The sequence below is a fragment of the Rhipicephalus sanguineus genome, chromosome 9 (assembly GCF_013339695.2).
Source record: "Rhipicephalus sanguineus isolate Rsan-2018 chromosome 9, BIME_Rsan_1.4, whole genome shotgun sequence".
Lineage (NCBI taxonomy): Eukaryota > Metazoa > Arthropoda > Arachnida > Ixodida > Ixodidae > Rhipicephalus > Rhipicephalus sanguineus.
In genome coordinates this window covers 48,472,720-48,492,652 of record NC_051184.2, presented here as the reverse complement: position 1 = coordinate 48,492,652, position 19,933 = coordinate 48,472,720, and the positions used below count along the sequence as shown (strand labels likewise).

Below are 19,933 nucleotides of genomic sequence, written 5' to 3'. Positions count from 1 at the left end.
AAAAGTACTTGTGCTATTTCAAAAGCACAACTTTCCAGTCTCACATGTATGGAGTAAAATTGATAAGCTGTAGACTTTACACTTTCGACATTTGTCAATTCTATTATATTTGCTTCTCTTTACGCGTCCAATTAGCATCGCTGTGTGAAAATAATACAAGCATCCACTGTTAGTAAACAATGTTTTGGTTGTGAAGGTGTGTACATTAACCGGTGTTTACTGTGGTTAAACACCTAAAACACCTAAAAAAACTAACCTAGCAACCAGCCAATATGCACTTTTCTACCCCTTGAAGCTCCCAGGCAGAGCACAGTCCATCCAGATGAGGCTGCCATGCGTGCTTCCAGGCCCCTTTGAGGTCGGCTGGATGATGACACCCCTACCATTGCGAAAGACTTGTACATTTAGGGAGCGCAAATCCTTCCTATTTCTGTACAGGTGCTCCAAGTCATAAGGTGGCTTGATTTGCCAGTGCTTGCAATCGATGGATTCCAGGACCTTACGAAAGTCTGCGATCTGTGAAGAGGCCAAATACGATATATTCAAAAAACCATCATTGAAAGCGCTCTTAATACATATTTGGCAGAAACACAAAAATTACCACTTAGTCATACCTATCAAATATGTTTTATTCAATTTGAAACAAACTGAAGCCCCATGTAAGCTTTACATACTGTAATGTATATGTCCTGCTCAAGTATAGTGCTGCCACAGCAGTAATCTTCTATACAAGTAATTTTGCAATATAAAGGGAATTCCTGAAGAAGTGCTTCGTGGCTCCTGGAAAATAAATTCGCATCAATTATTTTTATCTCAACTGTCAAGCGTAGTAAACAGACAGGCTCCTCTTAATAACCAGATAATAACCTGCTTAACCCAAATCATAAACACTGCTGGTGTACTTGCTCATATTGCAATATATGTATATTGGCCATATATACGTATATACAGAGCGGTAGTAGTACATTTTTCGTACTGGAACTTAACATGGGGTGACATTACATCTGCTGGGATGAAAAACTTACAAACGTACGTTATAGCACTACACGAATAGCAACGAAATTAGTTGCGCAAGTTCAACTCACCGATGGCACAACGATATTAGCAGCCGTCAGCGTCATGGGGAATGGAATGTGCTCTGCAGCCACAGGCAAAAGACGTCCGTGTACTGGAAGCTGCCGTTGACGTAGAAATGTAACGCTAGCAGGACGTGTACGTCCACTGGTGAAGCGTGAGAAATCGCCGTGGGCCGCTGTAGTCAAGGCTCCAGTGCCGTGCAAAACGACACGACAGATGGGCTCGAAAACCTGTAGTTAGCAGGTGCTGGTCTACGAGTTCATCCAAGGCAAAGCACCAGTGAGGATTGTGTTCTGTCCGGAGCGAAGCGTGACGTCCACGTGCTTTCGCTGCCAGGTACAAGTCCAAGTTTTCACCGGAGAACAGTCAAGGCATACTGCCAAAGCAGCCACATTTACAGCACAATGTCTCGGCGAGTGACTTCGGTTCGACACGTTATGACGTTCGAATTACGGTTATCACAAAAAGGAGAAGCAACGAGTTAAAAAAGAAAGCGCCAAGCCCAGCGCCAAATCCTTAAAGCCCTCATAAAGCACCATCACAACTTCGTAGGACGAAACACGGTTATCAACGCTTTTAATCTTCTATCACACGGGCACAGCCTCTTCACAAGCCTTGGAAATGTCAACACAGCACCACTGTTCACAACGCACATCGTTTCACTCCCGAACACTGCATTTGCCTGGACTGCTCACAAGAAAATAGAAGCGCACGGGCTAACCACTGGCGACGCGAGAATCAAATACAGAGCGTAGTTCATGCGTTACCGTACGGAATCACGGAAGCACGGAATCACTCAAGTAACGGGTCAAAATGCTGTCAGTTCGAAATGCCGCACTGCACCTTAATGAGACACAGGAAAGCGAAGCAAACGAACTGTTACCGACACTCAAACACACATTGCAGGCTCCTCCAGTGCCAGTTACCGTCGGTACACAGGCGCCGATCCCCGCTTCATAAACACTCCGTGGCACAGGCTTCGCTACGCTTCACGGCACACCAAGAGACACTGCCATCGGTCTTCACACTGCTTGCGCGCACCGGTAAAGCAGCGGTATTCACAGCACATCCAGTCGAACGCTGAAGGAACTCATGCGTTTGCGAAAATCGGCGCCGACACCTACAGTTTACGGCGCCATGTTGTTCTTACAAACTGCGCAGCAGGGGGTAGGCGCTAAGACAACTTAGAAAAAGCTCTTTCGCGTTCATCGCGAGAAGATAAAAAGTTCTCTTATGTGCGAGGAGGAAGATATGACGAACACGACAGGAGCGCGCGATGAAAGAAGTGTTTTGTCAACGTCATAAGATAGGCTGTTGTAGAGAGTACTGCTTCCCAACCAATCACGAGTTGCACCTCTCGCCCAAGCCGTCGTCTGCTATCGTTTGTCGTCTGCTACGATAGTAGCCTCCTGCGGGGGTTTCGCCTTATCTACGCGATGATTTCTAGGTCAAGCTGACGCTTCTGAGCACAAAATACATTTATGAGTGGGTGAAGCCACCTTCAGTTGATATTCTCACGCCATGTTAAATGGCAGTTAGTAATCAAAGAGACGTGAATCCGGCAAAGGCTTGTTTATACTCGAGAATCGTGAGCATTCGCACATATTTTTGATGTCATTTCAAATTACTGGATCCATTTACTTCTGACTGCTCGCCGTATAAACGCGTTCCGTTTCGGTTTCCGAACAGTGAAGATCGAAAAGCTTGATTTATTTGAGATTTCATGCATAATCTCGCACATCTATAATATGCTATAATCGTAACAATATGCTGCGATTTGCAATGTACGAGCCCGCTCTGGATCGACCGAAAGCGCGTAGCGACAGCTGCGTTTCAGCGATCGTGCCTATTGGGCAGTTAAAGCCTATCCAACTAGGCAAGTTGCGGAATCACATAATAGGCTTTAATAACGGCTAATTGAAATGCTCCGCTCAATTTTATTTCCAATAGCGTGCAGCTGATGTGCTCCTCTGAACCTCTTTGGTGGTGGTTTCGACCAATGCTGCGTACATCATGATAAGTTGGACGTCTCATTGGAGGAAGTCGGAGGCAACACAACAACATAACAAAAAAATGTTGACCAAATACCGCGCCGCTTTCGACTTCATCGACCATTCATGTAGACCTTTGGTTTTAATCCAACCACAAGTCTTTGCATGCGTAATGTTTCGCCATTGACACCCAATAGGCTTCTTTAATTACTGCGACTCCCAGTTTATTGGACGACTACGAGCGCCAATACAGTCCATAGCGTACAAGCGAAACAACACACGAAACTCAAAGCGCCCAAATAAATTAAAACGCACCAGCAATCATCAAGAAGCCTTAAATGGCCATGAATTAGCTCAACATTAACCACGGCACCCAGATACCCGCCGCAGTTGCATGTTCTAAACGGCCATATTGTTCGTAAGAGTGGTCCAGACCACTCTTGGGATTTTCTCGTAGCCACGCTGTTTCCGCGCAATTTTTTTGCTTCGTGAATCCACTTACGAGCCTTTTTCAGTGACGTCACCAAATATAGCAACTGCATCACCATCGCTGACATGTTCCTGGACAGTAACAGCGCGCTTTACCGCAGCGGCCGATGTGATAACGATGGCCTCTTACGACGTTTTTTTCGCTTCGTGAATCGACTTACGCGAAAAAATTTCTCTTACGCGACAATTTGCTCGTAAGTGAGTTTTGTGAATTCGGCCCCAGTACTTTTGCTATCAGAACGCAAGTGATGTAAGAGAATACATTTACTTCTTTATTGCTGTGAATTTGCAATAGTTAATTATGTACAAGGAAGGTATTAAACCTTAAGCCGGTGGGTAGCTGTATGTAGAATGGGTTACAGCAATTTAGAAAGAAAGCATGCCATCTTTAATAATTTTATAGTGCTAACAGCTGTAATTATTAACTATATTGTTGCAGGCTGTCGGTATTAATGGAACAATTTACGTCCGAATACAGAACTTCAAAAATACTACATTGCCACCCTTGTGCGATAGCGCCGAGCGAGTGGCAAAAATGAACGATACACATTATAATTTCACTTTCGCTGCGGTGGTTCCTATGTTCTCAAATGATACACTGTAAGTATATTCATATTGTTTTCAACCTGGGCGCGAATATCAACAGGTATTACAGTTAATTCTGAATCCTCTGCCAAGGCGTGCAGCAGATGGGCATGCTAGTAGTAAGTCGTGAGATTCCTCTGGATTTTAGAATTTTGGGGTATATATTGAAGGAGATCTGTGCATCATGCTGTGCCACAAGGTGCACTGATTTTACAGCCACTGCAGACTTCTCAGACTTGTTTTGAATGGGGAGGCATAAATTTTAAAAACACTGAGGCTGCCACATCTCAAGTTTGCACGCACACACCTAATCGCATCTTTGGACGATCGCTGTCATCGACGGTGCCTGATCGCAAAATTTCTAAAACATTCGTAATTCAAGTAAGAAACACGTTGTGAGGAACGAAACACCGTCTGAATTTCGAAGCTGTCATGGGACAGGCAGTGAAAGCCAATTGCAGCTTCACGTAAATATAGCCAGCGCAGCTACACCGACGAATATCGCCGTCACCGTAAAATGAGCTGAAGTCGCACTTCGCCAGTGCAATCTTGGGAACCACGTATACTACGTGACCGAAAAGACAGATTTCTCTAGTGCTTCGACGGCAGTTCTGGGAGGCATATCGGTGGTCGCATCTGGAGTTTGCCGATTAGAACAGCCACCTGAGTATTGCGAAACGTTCTTCGCGCCTTTTAAACAACGTCGGCCTTGGCGGAAGTGCTTGATAATGCTGCATGATTACCGACCAAAAGTGTCTTGAAATTTCAAAATCATGCTCAAGGGTCACCATTTTGAGACCATTGCTGAAATCACACCACTAGTCAGCCACACTACCAATTTCAGCATCGCTATACTAATCGACAGACAAGTTTACACTGATATGAATAGTAGATATTGTTACGTGATTCTTGTAAGAATATGAATAATATCAGCACTGAATTCGACAATATTGTTGTTACCAGCTTAAAAAGTCGCGGTTTCGCCGCGACGGCGAAGCAATGAATGCGACAGCAACAAATTGGGATGTAGCGCGAAGAAAGGAAAACAGCTCGAAATTGCCAGCGCGTCACTCGAGCCCAAAGGACGCACGAAAAGAACGCACACACGACGAGCGCGAACTATCATGCGTCACAGCTCGATACTTGAAGCGCATTGCTGAAACATAAAGCAGGACGCTCGAAACGAACGAGCAGGTACACACAGGACGAGCGCGAACTAAATGTCGCAGTTGTTACTTATTTCTATTTGAACATCGCGCTCCTTTCGCAAACGCGGCCGCTGCAGCGAGCGAAGTGATCTTCATACGCTCTTTGTCTTCAACGCGAGCATCGCGGGGAAAGTACAAGACATACAACCCCCCACTTTAACCCCCCCCCCCCCCGATTCGCCCCCTCATTTCATTGATATAAGCGCACGAAGGCGACTACGCCCTGTAGGGCGAAGAGCAACGGCGTTCGCTGGAGCGGGGCGACGATCTTTAAAGCGGGCCCCGGGCGCACTTTGCGCCATCTCGGTGGGGACCAAGAAAGCATGCTGAAGTAAATGGTGTATGTGAATAGCTCGCCGTTAGCAGGCTAAAAGACTGTACACATCGTGGCCTAGCCGTCTAACGCCGGGCGCTGCGAAGCGAGAGGTCGCCCGTTCGATTTCGAGCGCGGTGACGGCAAAAACCAGCCGAGACTGTACATATAATTGCTATCGCAAGAAAATGATAGCGCGCATTCAGCGTGTGGTGTATTCGCGCATACCGTCAATTATGCTTAACATGGCTAGAAACAGACCAGGTTGGGTTCATGTATGTTTCAGAACAGCCCGGAGCTGTTGAAACTATATTTACTTGCATGTAGCAATTGTTTGATTTACCATATTCTTAAAATTTTTGCGAGACATTATTTTTCCGTATGTTTTTTCCTGTCGGCAATATTGATATTACTGAAAAGACGTGTTTTTAATAAGACAAATTTTTCAAAAATTCTAATATCAGGAAGAGACGTCATTAAATCTGCAATAGAGATTGCAGTGACCTTGATAGTTTACTTCTTGATCTTTTAAAGGCATTCTCATCCAGTATATGCAGGACACGTCGTTAAACACGACTGCAGTCAGCTCGGGGACGATGACAGATGGCGCTGTTACAACTAATTCGTATATATATGTATAGGAGGTGTCAGCTAAGTACTTTTTTATTTCATCCTGCGCTCTTTGACGAAAGCTGGAACAAATTAAACAGGGCACTTATGTTAGCATAGATCAAATAATTCGACGTTTCTGAACAAACGCTCTAACTTTTGTGTTGAACATTTTTCGCTAGAGTTGCTACCTTAAAATTTCATTATCTAATCTTTTTAATTACCCAGCTTTGTGGGTAGGAAAGAATATCTTGACGAGCTTCATATGGCTCCGAACAGTACTGGTCCAATTCTACACACACAGCGCATTTGTTTGTTTTTAAATGCGAATTACATCTTAGCGAACCAACGGCACTTTGACCTTTTCTATCTATCTATCTATCTATCTATCTATCTATCTATCTATCTATCTATCTATCTATCTATCTATCTATCTATCTATCTATCTATCTATCTATCTATCTATCTATCTATCTATCTATCTATCTATCTATCTATCTATCTATCTATCTATCTATCTATCTTGGAGTTGTCTTCTCCTTAACTTGGTATATATCAAAATTGGCGGAGGAGGACATGCGTGCATGACGAACACGATTCGCTGGTCACGACAGCAATAACGCGACTTCCTGTCGAGTACGTCATGAAACCCTCTCCAACAGTTACATATGCCACATACCCGCATACAGCGGCACGTGGTATGCGGGTATGTGCCATAGGTGACTCACAGCCCATACTTTGCAAATATATTATACCATATAGAAATACCATACCATATCAACCTATACTTTGGAAAATTGAACGCGATATCGGGAAGAGGCATTGCCGCGGAAAATTTCGTGCCGGCGTCGGTGAAATTGTCACCGAGCGAAAAATCCCTATGGAAGCAAATAATAAACGTCAAGGTTTGAGCCGGATCGAACCCAGGCATTCTGCATGGCAGTCAAGCATTCTACTACAAATCCGTGCCAGTGCTTCAAACCGCACCAGAAAGAAAGACTGTACAGGCATCGTGTGGGGAGAGCGCCAATCGTGATGGCAGTGTTGGCTATCCGCTCTTATCGAATGAAACTGTCACGCGTAAATACAGCGAAAACGTCAGAGCGCAGAATCGAGCATCGAGAGAAATGAAATTTGGGGAGGGGCGAAGCATGTAGGGCAAGGTGTTTCAGCTCCACTAACGCGAAACCTGTGGAGGGGCGAAGCGTGCAGTGTGCGCCGCTGTTTCCCACAGCAAAATCACTGGTAATGGGAAATTAGAGACAGAAGAAATATTAGGCACATAGACCAGCAGTCCGCTTTTAGTTAACGTGCGCGCTGCTAATGTTTTGTTCAACTAGGCACAAGAGAATTCTCCCAGCGGCACTACATTGCAGGTCGGGATCCAGTGCCTATATGGACGGGGTGGCCGGTGAACGGTTGTGCAGTGCGAGCAGTCGGTGTTTTCAAGAAACTCGCTAGCAGGCGCTGCCCACGTCAGCGTTGTCTCTCGCGGGCGAGGACGCGTTCTCGTTCCTCTTGAGGTGGTAGTTTAGTGTTCATCGCACAAAGAGCGTTTCTATGGTCAACGCTCGCCGTTCGCTTTCTCTCGCCCCACGGCGAGCGCTGAGGCGCTGGCGCCCTCTCTTGCGCTCAAGCAAATGGACAGTACACGACGATGCAGGCAAGGAAATGGTCACGACGATGCACGCGGCGACAGCAGATGACAATGCACCACCGACAAGCCGAGACCCTAAGGTGCTTCGCCCCTAAAATAAGAGCACTGCGGCACGAGGCAGCCTGCAGTCCCGGGCTCCTGGCCGAATGAGAGGTTCTGCCGGGCGAGGCGTGCGTGGCAAGGTACGGAGGCCTGCGGGGCCGGGCAAGGTTGAGGGCTTTCGAGGTTCCGAGGGTGACATTATTCGAGACACTGGCTCAATCAAGGGCCGCCTGTCCGTGAGCTGCCGCACCTGAGCCGCGCCGAGCGGTGTTCCAGGCTTGGATGTGTGCCGCTGGTACCTGACCTATCGCACCCGAGCTGTGCCTGGTGCGGTTACGCCGGTTGCTGAGCTGCCGCAACAGAATTGTGTAGAACAGCGTTCCAACATACCACAGATGTTCTACGAGATCCTCAGGTGGAACAGCCACGCCTGGTGGTGAAAGGCGTTCGAGACGGGGGTCGAGTCGGCGCTGGTTGCGGCATCTCCTGGATGCCGTCACTGCTGCTTAATAAGCGTGAGCCTCAGAGCGCGGGATTCTTGACATCCGTTTCTTTTCGTGTGTTGTGATGGACGATCCACCGGTAGCCACACCATCGATTTCTTTAAACATGTTTTCATTTTGTTATTTAAATGTTTAAAAAGAAGTCCCTGGCTTTCCTCTGCGCCACTGCACACTAACGGAAGCGCCGAACCGTCCAAAACATCGCAGAAGCAAACATTACATATATACACCTATGACTCAGCAAGCTATATTCAAGCGTTGCTCAACCCTGAGGAATACGCTAATGAGCGCTACGTATGATATACACATTATCGAACTGTAGCCTGCACATCGCTTAAATAAAACTGCCCGTGCTCTACCGTGAGTGCTGACGTTACGTCGGGTCATAAGCTCTCCTCTAAGCGCCAGTGTAGTCGTCATGCCTGGCAAGCCCACGGTATGCACACACGTACTCAATTTACACAGAGACATCAATTGAACTCGTAACGCTTCGCTAAAGGCACAACAGTTGGGGGTCGCTTGATCTTCGCTTTCAAGAGTAGAACGCGACAGTATAATCGGGACCCATGCGCATCGCCTTGAACCGTGCCCGAAGAAAAGGAAAATTTGGGCGCGTAACTTTGGCTGTTATAAACTATCGTAGAATGCGTACTGCAAGTGCAGTTACGAAGTGTCCACTAAGTCATAATTTTTCCTTTGCAAATTGGCGAAGTACCCAAAACGCGTCCGTAAGGCGCCACGCGTACCTGTGCAGCTGCACACTTTGTAATCGGTGGGCAGCTTTAAACCACCCATGGTTTTCGATGCGGAATTCACATGTTTTGACACCTAGTGAGATTCGAATTTTGCCGGGCAATATCGCGTTAAAACATCTAGACGCACTAGTTACGACCCTAGCTTTGCTTTGAGGAAGCTGCACGCTGAGCCCATGCATGGAACACAGGACTCAGCAGACGGTAGCACTGGTACGTACAGGGTGATGCTATGGGCGGTGGTGGTTACCTTAGCTGTTTCATGGTTTATGTGACAGCTAGATAACACTGATCACCTCCTCGCAACTATAAGCGCGACGTGCTCTCACTATCACTGCATTCGTTCTTCGTGTCATAGCATACCGGTAGCCTGTCATTGCTTCGCCAGACCGTCTACTTGGCCTGCATCGCCCAGACATGGTGTACCCTACATCTGTGCCTCCCTCGTAGAAAATTCAGACGCACAGGCGTGGAATTGCCACCAAAAACATTGCCGTGGTAGCTTTCCATTGTCGCTGCGATAGAGTTTTAGATTTTGAGCGATCGAAAAATCTCTTGCTCAATTTTACAAAGTTTTAAATTTAACGAAATAATTTGAGCGTCATGGATTTCGGTGATTCCGGGTGATGGACTCAGAAAAGACTGGTGGTACAGTATAACACAATTGTTCAAAAATCACAGCACTCAAAAGTATAGAAATATTAAGCAAATGCCATCCACTACAAAAAAAAGCTCAAACTAGCCACAAGCTATGCCACTGCTAAATGGACTGTCCTACTCACAGTCAGGCTACTCTGAAGCACTGACATCTTAGGGCGCTCTCACGTGACTACACCGACTAGGAACGGCGCCTTAGTCCGTCGTCCGGTTATTTCTTTTGGTCAGTGATGCCAGGCGCCACTCTTAGGGTCCACTCTATCGCCCGATGCAGCATTCATCGCCTGTACAAGCAGGTTGTCGTAATGCAAACGTAGCTTTGAGGCCCGCTGGGCCTAGCATCGTCTACGGCTCCTTCCCCCAGCACGGCGTTCCACCTTTGACGTGGGCCTCCGGTGCTTGCTTTCCGCGGCTTGCTTCAGAAGGGTGCTTGCGAAAGGAACGCTTGTACTTGCTGGGTCCAGCTGCTGCATCGCCGAGTAGTGCTCGCGCGAACGCCGTCGATTTCACCGCTACACCTGGAGACGCCCGCGTCATCGGCTGCAGACCCGAACGCCTGTCACTACCGTCGCCGGTGCGTCTGCTGGCGAGACGACCTTCTCCTTCCGAGTCCACGTAGACAATGCCAGCTCATTTGTCCTCGTCTCTGTTCACGGCACGGTTCACGAGCCTCGATCATCTAGCAGTTTTCAAGAACGCGCTCTGCCACTTCGAACGCTTGAGAACTTCGTCGTCCTTGTCGTTCTCCCACCTCATGTCTCTTACTAAGACCGTCATCATTTCGTTTCATAGAGTTCAACTGTTTGTAATGTAAGGAAGAAGTGTGGCCTCAGCGGCATTGCTCTACTCCTCAGCGGCATCGCCATCGGCATGAACTCGTGGAGGCTGCGCTTGGCCGAACGCAGCATATGTGCGCCATATGGCCATATGTGCCATATGTGCCCCCTGACAGAACATATGGGCGCCTCTGACGAACCTTCCTAGCGGCGACAAGGACCTTTCCGCTTGGTCACCAGCCTGCGACGACGCCTTCACGAAATTACACCGCCACTTTGATGATGCCGCTCCGACTGAGGTTCACACTCATGCCAGTAGCGCCGGGCTTGGCGCTGTGCCCGCGCAGAGAATAGCAGGGTTTGTTAACCTTTTCGGCCCTGGCGTCGTCAATTGACGACACCGCACAGAAGTTACCCTAGCACATCGGGAACGAAACCAAGACTGTTAATTCTTGGGGTAAGATTTCTTCAGTGATCCCCACTGCAATCGACACCCCAAGTGTGGCATTCTTGTGGGGGTGGGAGCCACAAAGAAGAAGAAGCTTGACCGAAGTTGTGGACGACGCCGAGGTGGGTACGCTGAGGCGGGTAAGCGCCATTTTCGGGTCGACGTACCAAAGCTGTTTCAATGAGTATCACACTGAAAAATTAGACGTGGTTCACAGTTTGTGTACTCTAGTGAGTAGCAGAAAAAAAGAGGCAATTTTTCTCATTTCACAACCACTGAGCCCTGATGACTTAATTTGATGCAATGTCGGTAAATCCATTAATACTTGCACCACTGGCTCAGTTTTTCGTTTTTGGTCTTCTGAGATCCTAACTATTATGAAAACACGCATAAAAAAATCTCTGACCAAAATAAAAAATCCAGGGCTGAAAGGGTTAAATATGTCGTCGCCTACGCGAGCCGAACTCTGACGAAAGCCGAGGCTAACTACTCGGTTACAGAGCAAGAGTGTTTAGCCATTATTTGGGTCCTTGGAAAATTTTGCCCTCACCTGTATGGTCACGCATTTGACGTCGTCACTGCCAACCGCGCCCTTTGTGGGCTATCTGCTCTTAAGGGCCCCTCTGGACGTCTTGCTCGCTGCGCCCTCAAACTTCAAGAGTACTGCATTGGAGTTGTTTACAGATCCGGTCACACGCACACGGACGCTGACGCCCTTTCTCGCACACCGGTATCGGATGACGGTGCTTGCCTATCTACCCTTGAGCCTGCACTTGCATCACCTGCCCTACACAACAAGACGGCGTAGCAACGGAAGGATCCCTGGTTCAGTGGCCTCATGGGCATCCTGTGCGATTCCGTCACCTCTTCCCCGTCTCGTGTTCTCTGCCGCCAGACTAGCAACTTTTGCATTCAGGATGATCTTTATAGGCGCAATTACCTTTCCGACGGTCGCCAGTGGCTTCTTGTGATACCCCGCCATCTCCGTGCTGTTATATGCGACGCTTTCCACGCAGACCCACAGTGTGCGCATGCAGGCCTCTTCCATACGTATATACACGCTAGGCTTCGACTCCGATTTTATTGGCGCAGCGCTGTACAACTACGTACGGCAGTTCATTCGCTCGTGTGCTTAGTGCCAACGACGAAAGTCACATCCCGGACAAGTCTACCCGTCACAACCTCTTCCCTGTCCTACTCGACCTTTTGATCGTGTTGGCATTGACATATACGGACTGCTGCCATCAACTCTAGCAAGTAACCGCTGGATTATCGTTGCGATAGACCACCTCACACACTATGCCGAAACAGCCACACTGCCGACTGCAACAGCCCTTGACGTTGCAACGTTCCTGTTGTGACATTTCTTTCTGCGCCATGGTGGCCCTCACGAGCTCCTGAGCGATAGAGGCCGTGCCTTCATTTCCGACGTTTTGAAGGTACTACTTGACGAATGCCGAATTGTGTACCGAATGCGGAATCGTGGTGATATGCTATATAATGTACGTCGCCTCTGATTATTCAAACTGGGACCAAATTCTCCCTTTTGTCACCTACGCTTACAATTCTGCGGAATAAGCTACTACTTGATTTTCTTCGTACTTTCTTCTATACGGACGAGAACCTTCAATTACGATTAGCACCATTATTCCATATAAACCTGATGAGTCCGAAAGTACTCCCCTGTCCGAAGCTACACGACATGCTGAAGAATGCCGCCAGCTTACTCGCTCTTTTTCTACCGAGGACCAGTGGCAGCAGCAATCCAGTCAAACTGGCACCAACTTTTTCCCCTGGATCTTTGGTATGACTTCGGGTATCCGCTTCCGCACCCGGCCGCTCCGCAAAACTCGTTGCCAAATACCTCGGACCATACCGCGTTGTAGAGCAAACGTCCTCCATCAATTACCTCGTGGAGCCCATCACGTCATCGACAGATCTACGCTATCGCGGCCGCGAACTTGTCCACGTTTGTCGCATCAAGCCGTACTATGACCGAATAGTTGTGTCTTCACCCTAAGCCGCCAGCGCCTTTTTCTGCGGAGGGCGATTGCAGTGAAGAAGAGTGGCCTCAGCGGCATCGCCATCGGCATGGAGTCGTGGTTGCTGGGCTTGACCGAACGGTGCGGACCGCTGCTTGTTCTTTCCGCATTCTCAGCTAATAAACCTCTTAGCAGTAAATATATATATCGCACGTATACTGATTGTAATATCAAAATATATGGATAAATGGGCGGACGAACGGACGAACGGACGGACGGATGTGAAAGTTTGAGGCATATACGACGGCGTCATCCGCCTTACGAGACAACTCTCATTTCAATCGGACGAAGTTCATGTCTATTACCCTCTGGAATGTTGCATGTACAGACCAAAAGGGCACGCGGTATTACCTTAAAATTGAGCAGGCCTTCTGGTGTGATAAAGGCGGTTTTCTTTCAATCCCTCTCATCTACTTGGATTTGCCAGTATTGAGCCTTCATATCCATCGACGAAAATAATTTGCACTGTAGAGTCTACCCGGCGCCTCGTATATCCGTAGTGACGGGTGTACGTCCTTCTTTGCGGCTTTGTTCAGGCAACGATAATCAATACAGAATCACAGAGGTCCATCGGTTCTTTTCGCTAAACCTACAGGTGAAGACCAAGGGCTTTTGGACGGCTGGACTATTTCGTTGGATAATGCAATTCGGCTGGACAACGCAACGATTCTTACAAAATCTTGTGGCAGACTCGTGAGTGAAATAGCTGAGGCTGGCCGAATATACACGCTATCAGATACGTGCGTGAGTGTCCCGTCAGACGGGATGAGGGACAAAGAACTGTGCTATTTGACAAGGCGATAGCTTATCAGAAACAGTTCAGTGCGTGGGATATGAGCTCAGTTTGTGACGACGAATGTCAATACGTGAGAATGTCACTATTTGTGAGCTGTCAACAGCTGACGCGAACAGCTGAGCCTTTGCGGTGTTCCAAATTAACATTTTGATGTCATCAGTGGTCCGACATGTTGGCGCTAACTTTACCTAATGTGTTCCACCATCTGATTCGCGTTAATGTCGTTCATTTCTACACTAGATCATATATCCAGTGGTCTTTACTTACTGCAAACAGGCAGTGCTGCAGACAGGCATGACCGTTACATTTTAAACTTCGCCACTTTAATATTCTCAAGAGCTTTGCGCAGTATCTTTACTGTTATTACCATGAAAGAAAGACAATAACTTTTAAGCGCTTGTTTTTTAGTTAAACACACTATTAATGAGAACTAACAGACAATAATGCCAAAGAAAGTTTCTTGGCATTATTGGCACTTTCTTTGGCATCATTGTCGGTTATTTCTCATTAACACTGTCATTATCATATGACACGTCCAGTAACTCGAAGCAATGCGTGTATGTTTGTCGAATTTTATTGAACTACTATGCATTCTGATAGCACTTGATGCTTTATGAAAGCGGGCAAGGTGGAGGGGCGATCCAATAAAAATAAAAAGAATACCCTAAAGGCACCTACTTTTTACTTTCTGGTATGGGTTGAAATTATGAAAAATCCTTTCGTAATGTATATTCTTACAATTTCACACATTCAGCGTAAAGTTCAACACGTCGCTGGTTCTTTCAAAGACTGGAAATCACGAGGAGTTCAATGCTATGACATTCCGCTACTCATCGTGTAAGTATTAAAACCTTACATGCATACATGTTATATTTAGTCCAAAGATAAAAACCTTAACTACCCTCTACAAAATTCTTGTCTCATTGCAGCATTCGGTTGGTTCGACGTGGGATGGCTATCGTTACATTAATGTTCTCGTTTACAAATCCATGTAGTAGGATTCACAGTTCGCAATAAGTATGCTGCTTGGAGAATAAGATATCTAGAGCGAACTTATTTGCCTTGCGGTTCATGTGATTTCGGAGATGTTCGCACGATAGTACAGCAGTATGCAAATTGATTGTCCTCAAAAAGTAAATAATTCACGGTAAACTATACTTCGTGGCAAGCTTGATAACCCGCCATGTCTATTATGTGCTACCATTCTTCAGATGGCACACACGACTACACACATTGTGACATGTTCTTCAAGCATATGAAATGTGTTACGTTATACATGTATATATTGCTAATTATGAATATAGTATAAGCGGTTGTATACAGGGAGTCCTAGTTAACTTTCACCATGGTTTAAAAAAACAAAAAACAAGAGCTCTAGAAAAATTGTACCAACTGCATATGAACAGTACTCCGGTGTGCATAATTAAAATAGTTATTTTTTAACACTGAGCATAAATAAGTAGCTGATTTTAATTGGCCAATTTTTATGTATTGTTTGAATAGCAAACATGTCACATATGAAGCTGTAGATCGCGTCAAAAAACCGAGGAATGAAGCATTTATTTTGGGCGCGAGTTTGCAGGGTTGTTTTTTTTTTTCTGAGAAAAAAAAAACACCTGCAAAATATAACGAACACGCCCGCTTGCGCTCCGCCACTTAATCGCGTTCATGCGAATTTTGATGGATACAGGAGTGAATTCGTTTCTCGGCCCGTCGTACAAGTGTTGACACTTTTTCATTTTAGTTCATTTATTGTACCCTCAATCCCACAAAGCTTTGCAGAGGAGAATGGGGTACATAAAAGAACAAAGTGAATCAAACAAAGTAACATCAAATTAAAAGCGACTAGAGTGCATATGAAAATACGATGTTAGACTAGTACAAATGAATTCGAATGCAGCTGGCTCATTCCACACCAATTTTTCCAGCCTTGGTGCTCGACAAAAATTAATTTCTCTAAAAAATATGAGAACATTACAAACATATAGACATTAGTTCTACAGTATTTTCCCAAAAAATTTTGAGCGTCAAAAATTTTGTGGGCACGTGAGCGCCATTTGAAGTTCTCGAAATAGTGAAAAAGTAGGTACAGAAAAAATGCTATAAATCAACCGTTTCACGCATTCTTTCAAAACTTGCTTTTTTGTGCTTTTTGAGCATCGTGCTTATATTATAGGCCATTGCATTGCTCGTAGCGCTAAGAAGTGAAAAATCTGAAGCAAGTATAGGCAACGCGATTCATTAGAGGGAAATTTTAGCGTCTGAGCCAATGGCACTATTTTTACCTCTGTTTATTATCCCCGTGACATGTAATATACAATATAAATTACTAACAAAAGGAACTGAAAACCGTGTGCTACGTATATACGACGTCTTTCAGTTGGTTTCTATTGCCCCCATAGCAAAATAATGCAAGGGTGGGACTAAATATCAAAAACATTTTTCTCGACAAAAACAAAAACTACTTCTGTTAAAGTTTCTGTGGTCACAGTTAGTATGACTCTCAATCGTATGCGCTTTTCTGCTTATGTTTTCTTGGACCACCTTACGGTGCTACAAGCGTCTCAACATAGGCCAATGTAGCGTTTTTGCCAAGTTCAGGATTTTATTTTAGAGCCTATGCGGCGCACACAGGCAAAGGAAAATTTTTAGGGGATAGTACGCTTCATGGAGAGTTAAAAAAATTATTTATGTATAAAATCTTTGATTTTGTAAAAAATTCCCGAAAACGCTACAATTTGCTCAATTTTACCTACGTGCTGAGGAGGGTAAATTATAAAGCTACTATAAAGAACTCTCCTATAATAAACGCACAATAATAGCAAAACGCATGAAAAGCAATTTTCGAAAGAATGCGTGGAACGGTGCATTTACAGCGATTTTTCTTCGTACCTGTTTTTCCAACATTTCGTGAAGTCCAAATGGCGCTCATGTTCCCAAAAACTTTTTTCCGCTCAAAATATTTTGGGAAAGTACTGTCGGACTAATGTCTATATGTGTGTAATTTTCGCGCTTTTTTTATAGAAATTGATTTTTGTCGAGCGCCATGGGTGGGACAGTAGGCGTGGAACGACCCAGTTAGGACGATAAATACAGAGCGAACTAAATAACAAAATTCGGCAGATCCCACTCCTTTTGGAAATCGGTTTCATGCGAAGCAGTCAGCGAGTAGTTGTTTATGCTGCATTTTTTGGCTTTCAGCCAAGTTTCGATGGGGATCGACGAGTTTTTGTAAGTGAAGTAGTTTCGTGCACATCGTAGGCTTATCAGAAAAGTGGACTACACTGGCGTTTAAAGGGTAACTTATGGTGTGACGTAACGTCAGCACTCACATTAGAGCACCGACGTCAGTATTATCGAAACGATAGGCATATTACGGTGCGATGGTGTGAATATCACACGTAACTTTCGTTAGCGTATTCCTTCGGGGTCAGGCAACGCTTGAAGTTAGCTTGCTGAATCATAGGAATACGAATTAATGTTTATTAGACTGCTATAAAAGTGGAGCGAACACTGGAACCACAAGTGACGTTAACCCGATATGACGCATGTGCCATAGCAGTACATATGTACACATGTAAATATTTATTCCTTTGATATGAAATTAGATAGCCAGCACTGCAACCACAATTGATGCTTCAACGACATTACGCCTACATAGGGTCTTTTTCGAAAGCAGTTTCAAGACGTGGCGTTGCTCTGTGGTAGAATAGCTGACTGCCACGCAGAATGCTTGGGGTTTCGAGATTCCTGCTGGGATCCTGATTTTTGTACTTTGCATTCGTCGGGTCAACGATGCCGATGTTGATTTTTCTTAACGCTGTCGCGTTTAAATTACCAATGTTTGTTCTCGCCGTTCCAAGGTAGATATGAACTGTGAATCAATTTTGGCGCATACCCGAATACTGCGGCCCGTGGTATACGAGTATGTGCCGCACGCGTTTGGGGGAAGGTGTTTGACAACGTACGCTACACGATTTTCACGTTATTCATGCGATGACCAGACAGTCATATTCGCCAAAACCTTTTACCGTCCTATACCAATCTTGGTCTACACCAAATTAAGGAGGCGATCGCGGGAGCACCCAGATGTTAGCGGCTAGATAGATAGATAGATAGATAGATAGATAGATAGATAGATAGATAGATAGATAGATAGATAGATAGATAGATAGATAGATAGATAGATAGATAGATAGATAGATAGATAGATAGATAGATAGATAGATAGATAGATAGATAGATAGATAGATAGATAGATAGATAGATAGATAGATAGATAGATAGATAGATAGATAGATAGATAGATAGATAGATAGATAGATAGATAGATAGATAGATAGATAGATAGAAACGCTCAAAGTGCCTTAGGTTCGCCGAAGAATGCTTCGCATTTAAAAAATATTTGATGGTCGCTGCATGGAAACTCGCGGCTAAGATATTCGTAAGCGTCGCATAGTGGGTCTTTGGGGGGAGAGAGGTTGATATCTGCAAGAAGGGAATCCTGTACGGCGCTCTTACGAATATCGCTTTGCTTCCTCTTGTTCTGTACATCGGAGACTCGAAAGTTAAAGCCCACTAGCCGCGGTAGTGTAGTGGTTATGGTGCTCGACTGCTGACCCGAAGGCCGCGAGAACCATTCTGAGTGCCGCATGAGATAACATTGTTGCGTCAGTAGATGCCAACGCTTATCTCACCCCCAATTAGGTCGCGAAGCGTATGAAACAATCCTGCATGGTGAAACTCTGTAGATGTCAGGATAAACGCACGGAGCTGTGTATCAACAAAGTTCTTTTGGAAGCGCTTCGGTAGCTGCCCACGAGTTCCCGTCCATTTCATGTTTCCAGTAGCTCGCAGGCTTTTGTTCTTTTTCACAGAAAGAACAAGGCCAGTTTTAGAACGAACAGATGCTTGATTCTGGGGCTATTGAACCGGCCTTCAAAGTTATATAAACATGTTAGTGGTTCAAACAATTGTTATCAAAATGAAATAATTATTATATCTTCTTGATGAAAAATTTTGGCCATAAATACACACGAACACCGCTAAAGTGCAGTTGGTGCAATATTTGTACACCGTACAAAAGACTGTTTGAAATATTTTCAGTGGAAGGTCCAAAGCTCAGAAAGCTGATGTATATGACGGTGGAACAAGATTGTATGATATTTGTGGATAACCGAACGGATACGGAAGATGCAAGTAAGTTTAACCAAGCTTCATACATGAACTGTGGAAGTGCGTGCGCTTGGGCTTCTTCGCAGAAGGTGTTGGCTGGAAAACAGCGCAGTGAGGAAAACGTAATTAAAGAATAATGACACTATTGCAAGGTTTCTTTTACTGCCGGATGTTTCTGTGGTAGTTATTGCGCTTGGACAATAAAAAGAAAGAATAAACGTATGATTTCAGATGTGATGCGCACTTCTCTCGTGCCATTTAGGAAGTTGATTGGTGAATCGCTCGCCACATCTACATTAGGGCCACGCAGCAATTAATACTTTGAAATGGTGCACTATTGCGTACCACATTCGCACTGTGTACGCTGCTCAGTCTTTTCCTCGTATAGCAGCTACCGGTGCACGTAAGCAGCACGCAATAATTACGTACTTTGATATTGTGCCAGTTTCTGTTTCGAGAAATGCCAGAACGAAATAGGCAAATAACAATGAATCTTACAAACTATTTTCGTGTTGTACTTCTCTCTGCGTCCTTTTCACATCACCGGTTTTATCGTGGAAAACATGAAATATCTTTCTGTGCGCTTAATTACATTTCTACACTTTCGCCTCGCATGCATTTCATCTGCGCGGTTCGCATTTCGGGGTAGAGCTTGTGAAAGCTGTAATTAGTGGCGTGGTAAGGGTGGGAGGGTACAACAGGCCCGTGCCCCCTTACCCCCGAATTTTTTTTTGCCATGACATACACAGCTCAAAATGACACTCGATCACATCTACCTACCGACTCGAGTTAAAGGGGCCCCCTCCCCTCCTC

The 19,933-nt window shown here is 45.5% G+C and overlaps 1 long non-coding RNA gene across 1 annotated transcript; it reads left to right on the top strand.

The window, feature by feature from the left end:
• The first annotated feature begins 3,777 nt into the window (after nucleotides 1-3,777).
• Nucleotides 3,778-19,144, top strand: LOC119404134 (uncharacterized). Its single transcript, XR_007417381.1, has 4 exons — nucleotides 3,778-3,807; nucleotides 3,997-4,157; nucleotides 14,700-14,782; nucleotides 19,052-19,144. It is a non-coding gene; the product is annotated as an uncharacterized LOC119404134 (long non-coding RNA).
• The last annotated feature ends 789 nt before the right edge of the window (nucleotides 19,145-19,933 follow it).